This window comes from Vulpes lagopus, chromosome 11 (genome assembly GCF_018345385.1).
Source record: "Vulpes lagopus strain Blue_001 chromosome 11, ASM1834538v1, whole genome shotgun sequence".
Lineage (NCBI taxonomy): Eukaryota > Metazoa > Chordata > Mammalia > Carnivora > Canidae > Vulpes > Vulpes lagopus.
In genome coordinates, this window is record NC_054834.1 from 40701195 (window position 1) to 40708709 (window position 7515).

At 37.0% G+C, this 7515-nt stretch overlaps 1 non-coding gene across 1 annotated transcript; it reads left to right on the forward strand.

Moving 5' to 3' along the window:
• Nucleotides 1–4486: 4486 nt before the first annotated feature.
• Nucleotides 4487–4593, forward strand: LOC121472461. The gene has a single exon (XR_005982927.1). It is a non-coding gene; the product is annotated as a U6 spliceosomal RNA (small nuclear RNA).
• Nucleotides 4594–7515: the final 2922 nt, after the last annotated feature.

The following is a 7515-nucleotide window of genomic DNA, read 5'->3' on the forward strand; positions in this document are numbered from 1 at the left end:
TCTGTGGAGAAAAGTCCTTCCCAGGTGGCCTGTTTCTCCCCTAGGATGAATTTGATTCTGCACAGAAGCTGAGATTCCAATTTGCCCACAAGAGGGATAAACACTGTTGGAAAAAGACACTGGCAACAGGAGTGCTATGTTGGACTGGAGACTCAGGGAACCTCAGATGCAACTGTGCCTTTCCACATATTCTGACTAATTTCTGGGGTACTAGTCTGGTAAATCAGCATGAACTCTCTTTACTCTTATAGTGCTTGCGAGACAAATATACCCAAAGGAGGTGTCTGCCTCAGACATGTGACCAAACAGTCCCTCAAGACATCTGCCAACATTTCAAGCTGCAGGAATAAAGAATGAAAAATTAATTTAGCAATTGTTCAAGGGCCAACCTTGAAGAGTCTTTTAGGGCTCTGGAGCTAGAGATCCATCTTGTTCTCAGGCAAAAACCCAGGAGAGTCATATTTAAAGAAAGGGAATAAATCAAAGGTGGAGAAATTCTTAACCAAAATTGAAACCCAGACCTGCCTTGGCTCCATTTCTGACAGATAGAGGCAATCAGTCATTCTCCAGTGAGGAAAGATATCATCCGAAGAAATCTCTATGATGCTATGATGCAAATGTCAGGTAAACATTTTTTAAAAATCATCAGACATACAAAAATTCAGGAAAACATGACCCTTATCAAGATAAAAAATAAATAATAGAAGCTGGTCCATAGATAAATCAGATTTTTAAGTTAGCAAAGATTTTAAAGTACTAGTAAATGATATAATTTTTCTAAAAAGATAGAAAATTGGTGACAAATGATGGAACTAGGAAAAGAAGCCCTTTTTCAGCTGTCTTTCAGTGTTCTTCCTCTACCCTATACTGGCAGAGTTCAACATCGTGCCAGCTTGCAAAAGAAATGGTCACAAGGTCTCCTTCCATCATTGCAAAGCAGGGCAAAACAAGGTAAATTTGGACCAAGAGGCAACAAAGGGTTAACTGGCAATAAAGGGATAAATGATGTCAAACATTACACACATTATTGACAATTCTTATTGTTAGGAGAACAATGAATCTATGTGCATAGACTTGGGATCAAAGTTTATTTTATTTTTATTATTATTACCAAATTGAGGATTTTCTAAAAAAGACACAAATATATCCAACATACCTATCTCCAAGCAATAGAAACCACAATTTACATTGGCTTAGGCAAATTGGGATAATAAATACATATTTTGTGAAGGTACATTAACTGAACTTCAGGAAGAATCAGGGTAGAATTTGTCAAAGAGATGATCATCATAGAAATCTATATCTCTCACATATCATTCTCTTTTATTTATATATTTTATTTTATTTTCTGAGAGACTTCCATGTGGTGTGAGACCCAGATGCTGGTAGGAACAGGCATGTTTATATCCTTAGATCCAATTCATTCAGAGATGCAATTAAAAATATCCTAAAGATTTTGGTTAGACATATGTCAAATTACCCAGTAGGATATAAGACTGGAATCAAAGGAATCAAACATTGTGATTCACTCAGCATAGGTCTCATGAATACTCCCAGACTCATGTCTACAGGAGAGGATGGACATTGTCCTTGAAGAATAATTATGAGCCAGTTAGCCACATGCATTCTATGGCTGTTACAAACATGATAAAAAATAACTGCATCACATTTTAATTGAAGATAATATCACACTATAGCAATAAAATTATAAAGTCTTTAAAAATAAACGTGGGAAGAAATGTGCAGGACAGATATGAAGAAAATTTTAATCTTCATTTAAAAAAGTGATAACTTTTTCGCAACGGGTTTGCCGCCAGAACACAGGTGTCGTGAAAACCACCGCTAAACCTAAACCAAAATGGGAAAGGAGAAGACTCACATCAACATCGTCGTCATTGGACATGTAGATTCGGGCAAGTCTACCACTACTGGCCATCTGATCTACAAATGTGGTGGGATCGACAAAAGAACTATCGAGAAATTTGAGAAGGAGGCTGCTGAGATGGGAAAAGGCTCTTTCAAGTATGCCTGGGTTTTGGATAAACTGAAAGCTGAACGTGAACGTGGTATCACCACTGATACCTCCCTGTGGAAATTCGAGACCAGCAAGTATTATGTGACCATCACTGATGCCCCAGGACACAGAGACTTTATCAAAAACATGATTACAGGCACATCTCAGGCTGACTGTGCTGTCCTGATTGCTGCTGCTGGTGTTGGTGAATTTGAAGCAGGTGTCTCCAAGAATGGGCAGACCCGTGAGCATGCCCTTCTGGCTTACACACTGGGTGTAAAACAACTAATTGTTGGTGTTAACAAAATGGATTCCACTGAGCCACCACCCTACACCCAGAAGAGATATGAGGAAATCGTTAAGGAAGTCAGCACCTACATTAAGAAAATTGGCTACAACCCCGACACAGTAGCATTTGTGCCAATTTCTGGTTGGAATGGTGACAACATGCTGGAGCCAAGTGCTAACATGCCTTGGTTCAAGGGACGGAAAGTCACCCGTAAAGATGGGAATGCCAGCGGAACCACACTGCTTGAAGCCCTGGATTGCAGTCTGCCACCAACGCGTCCAACTGATAAGCCCTTGCGTCTGCCTCTCCAAGACGTCTACAAAATTGGTGGTATTGGTACTGTCCCAGTGGGTCGAGTGGAGACTGGTGTTCTTAAGCCTGGCATGGTGGTCACCTTTGCTCCAGTCAATGTTACAACTGAAGTAAAGTCTGGTGAAATGCACCATGAAGCTTTGAGTGAGGCTCTTCTTGGGGACAATGTGGGCTTCAATGTCAAGAACGTATCTGCCAAAGATGTTCGTCGTGGCAACGTGGCTGGTGACAGCAAAAATGACCCACCAATGGAAGCAGCTGGCTTCACAGCTCAGGTGATTATCCTGAACCATCCAGGCCAAATCAGTGCTGGATATGCACCTGTGCTGGATTGTCACACAGCTCACATTGCTTGCAAGTTTGCTGAGCTGAAGGAAAAGATAGATCGTCCTTCTGGAAAGAAGCTGGAAGATGGTCCCAAGTTCTTGAAATCTGGGGATGCTGCCATTGTTGATATGGTTCCTGGCAAACCTATGTGTGTTGAGATCTTCTCTGACTATCCTCCTCTGGGTCGTTTTGCTGTTCGTGACATGAGACAGACGGTTGCTGTGGGTGTCATCAAAGCAGTGGACAAGAAGGCAGCTGGAGCTGGCAAAGTCACCAAGTCTGCCCAGAAAGCTCAGAAGGCTAAATGAATATTATCCCCAATACCTGCCACCCCAGTCTTAATCAGTGGTGGAAGAACAGTCTCAGAACTGTTTGTGTCAATTGGCCATTTAAGTTTAATAGTAAAAGACTGGTTAATGATAACAATGCATCGTAAAACCTTCAGAAGGAAAGGAGAATGTTTTGTGGACCATTTTTTTTTTGTGCGTGTGTGGCAGTTTTAAGTTATTAGTTTTTAAAATCAGTACTTTTTAATGGAAACAACTTGACCAAAAATCTGTCACAGAATTTTGAGACCCATTAAAACAAAAGTTTAATGAGAAAAAAAAATAAAAAAAATAATAAAAATAAAAAAGTGATAAAATGAGTGTAGATTTATCTTCTATAGTATATACAATATATACATATTTTGTAATGGCAAACACATACAAACACATATATCCAAAACACATTGTATTTCAGAGCTTGACCAAATGAAATGAAGATATTAAAGTGCATTCATTAAATGAAGTGTTCTGTTTCTAGGCTAGAGAACACTACTTGAGAAGATAAACTCCTGTGAGTATTGAATACTTCTAATGCTAAAACATTAATTACAAAATTATTCCTGAGAACCTGTGGAGAGAAAATTTAGAGGCCAGCAATGATGTGAAGTATCTGTGAAGTATGTGAAAATGCAATTAACAAAGTCAGCCTTTGCTTCCAGGGAATTTGTCAGATCCTACTGAAAAGTAACACAAATTTAAATATACTGTAAGGGGCATTGAAAGGATAGAGACTGGAAACTGATTATGAATGGAAGTTACAAAAAGACCCCATGGGTGCTTGGGTGGTTCAGTCAGTTAAGCATTTGCTTTTGGCTCAGTTCATGATCTCAGAGTCCTGGGATGGAGCCTTGGGCTCCCTGCTCAGCTGGAGTCTGCTTGTCCCTCTCCCTCTGCCCTTCCCTCTGCTTGTGCTCTCTCTCTCTCTCCTCTCTTTCTCTCAAATAAATGAAATCTTAAAAAAAATAAAAGGAAGAGATCCCATATAAATATAACACTATCAAGAGTGATTTCATAAGCATGCAAATTGGGGAAAAAAACCCTAACTTTGATGTTTTTATTGACTTTGGATTTAGATTAAATGGGGAGAACAAATGAAAGAGAGAGAGACAGAGAGAGAAATGACCACAATAATTTCTAACCACAAGCTTGAATGAGTATGGACATGGATCAATAATTCCTAATACTAGGTGTAATACAACACTTAAAAAAAAAGATCATGTGCTTTCTTCAGCAGCACATAGATTAAAACTAGAATAATGCAGAGAAGATTAACGTGGACCCTGTGCAAGGATGACACACAAATTTGGGAAGTGTTCAATATTTAAATAAACAAAAACAACCCAAACAACAGGTAATATTAATTTGAAGTAATTGAGACTCTGGTGGATGAAATAAAAGACATGAAATCTGAGCCACAAATAATTCATATATATAGCACTCATATCTGCTAGGGTGGGAGATTTGGAAATGATAGATACAGAAGGAAAAATATGTAAGTTAAACTTTTTAAAGGAGAAACATCTATATTTTCTCATATACTTATATGAGAAAAACATTAGAAATCATCAAAAAATTGACTAGGTAGATTTTTAAATAGAATCCAATAAAGATTTGGTTTAATTTAGAAATTAAAAATATAATAACGATAATAAAAAAGTGGGAAGGGCAGATTTGAAGAGATGAGTAGAAGATAAAGGAATTGGAAGATAAAGTTGATGAGATTATGTAGCAGCATAGAAAAGTGAGTTGGAGAATATTTTAACAAGAAAATTATAAGAGACACAAAATGTACAGGAGACTAATATATATGTATATTTGACTAATACAGACTAATATTAGACTAATATATATGTCTATATATGGATACAATATATAGGTACAATGTGGATACAATTTGGAGACATATATATATATATATATATATCCAACATTTTACAAGGAATTTAGGTAGAATAGTATATATAGAATTATACCTTCGGTATGTAATCAATGGTATATAGAATTATAATAAGCGCAAAATTCAAAAATGGAAGATTTAAAATGATGAATCAATTCCAAGCATCATACTTTTATTTATTTATTTTTAAGATTTTATTTATTTATTCATGAGAGACACAGAGAGAAGCAGAGACATAGGCAGAGGGAGAAGCAGGCTCCATGCAGGGAGCCCGACAGGGGACTCCATCCCAGAATTCCAGGATCATGCCCTGAGCCGAAGGCAGGCGCTAAACTGCTGAGCCACCCACACGTCCCCAAGCATCATACTTTTAAACAAACAAGCAAACAAATAAAAAACAAAACCAGGAAATCTACATTTAAATATTTATCATGAAAACTGTACGCCAACAAAGACAGTGAAACACTTTTTGAACAGCCAAAGAGAAAATACTATGTACCATAGAACAAAAGAAGCTTTAGTACAGAATTCTGAGTTGACAGTTATTTTCTCTCAAAATATTTAATATATTATTCTCTCATTCTCACGTCTATCCCTGCTATTGAGACGTTCCCATCAGCCTGTTGGTCCTTTCTAACCATTTGTATTCTTTTTTGGTGACTATTTATAAGAGGTTCTTTATTGTTTTTAATATGTTAAAACTTCTCCATAGAAACTACATATATCTAGATGGGGGTCTCATTCTATTTTTCTTGCTTGGTATTTGTTGAATTCTTTCAATTTGTGAACTGATAATTGTATCAGTTTTGGAAAATTTCAGCTTATTTTTTCACATTTTTTTTCTGCTATGTTCTGTATCTTCTTTCCTTGGACTAAACATATGCTAAATCTTTTCCTGTCTTCTAAGTTTATCAAGTTCTTTTTTATATTTGTATTTCTTTTATCTCCAGTGTTTCATTCTGGATATTTCCTCCTAAACTATCTTCCAATTTAATCATTCTCCATTAAGTTATAGCAAAGCTACTGTTAAACTACTGAATTCAAATTTCACTCATTGAGATATTAAGATTAAAAATTTTACTTGGGGGGATCCCTGGGTGGCACAGCGGTTTAGCGCCTGCCTTTGGCCCAGGGCGCGATCCTGGAGACCTGGGATCGAATCCCCCATCAGGCTCCCGGTGCATGGAGCCTGCTTCTCCCTCTGCCTGTGTCTCTGCCTCTCTCTCTCTCTCTCTCTGTGTGACTATCATAAATAAATAGAAATTAAAAAAAAATTAAAAAAAAATTTACTTGGGGTCTTAAATTCACTGCCACTTTCTAGTTTCCACATCCTTGGTGAAATTTTATTTATTTATTTTTAAGATTTTATTTATTTATTCATAAGACACACACACACACACACACACACACACACACAGAGAGGCAGAGAAACAGGCAGAGGGAGAATCAGGGAGTTCAATGTGGGACTCAATCCTGGGACTCCAGGAACACGGCCTGGGCTGAAGGCAGGTGCTAAACCACTGAGCCACACAAGGATCCCCCTTGGTGGAGTTTTAAAGTTTAGCTTTTTAACTCTATAATCACACCAAACATCCTTGTTTTATAATCTTTGTATAATAATTTATTACCACATTTCTTATGCTGCATGTTACTCATCTTGTCTTTTAAACTAGTGTGTCTGAGTATCTTTGATTGCATGATAGACATTAAGTATGAAAATTAAAATACGAACTAATTAGATGATAAAAGTTACATATATATTGTTTTCTCATTGAGTGCTTGAATTTATTTTTGAATAGTACTTAGCAAAACACCATCACCTCAATCCAATTTTGAATCTTGCAATTTTCTAGGCAGGGACAATGACCCCTAAGCAGAACTGAAATCCTTATCAGGGAAAATTTATATCTGACTTGCACTTGATGCTTTTAAGGTCCTTTGCATTCATTTCTTCAGTCCTGTATCACTGCCAAGAGCCCTTTTCTATCTCAGCCATCTCTAGGCTTCCAGGGTCCCACCCCTCTAGTTAAAAGATGGTCCCATCACTGGATTTACCTCTTGAAAATTATTTTTCTTTATTGTGGACTATTTGATACTTAAAATCTTTAAAAAAATATTTTCATCCAGCTAGCTTTTAGCCATATTTAGTATTTTTCCAAAATTGCTAAATTTGCCCTTACTAGAAGTCATAGATCTCTCCTGTTACCCCTGCAGTATTTTTTTAAAGCATTTGACTGTTTGAATCTCAATGTTCACTTTTTAGCATAAACTTACTCTTCTCATGAGCAAAGATGTTGAACTTGATTAGCCTAAAAAGCTGGCAAGGGATGCTCGAAACTTTATTAAACAT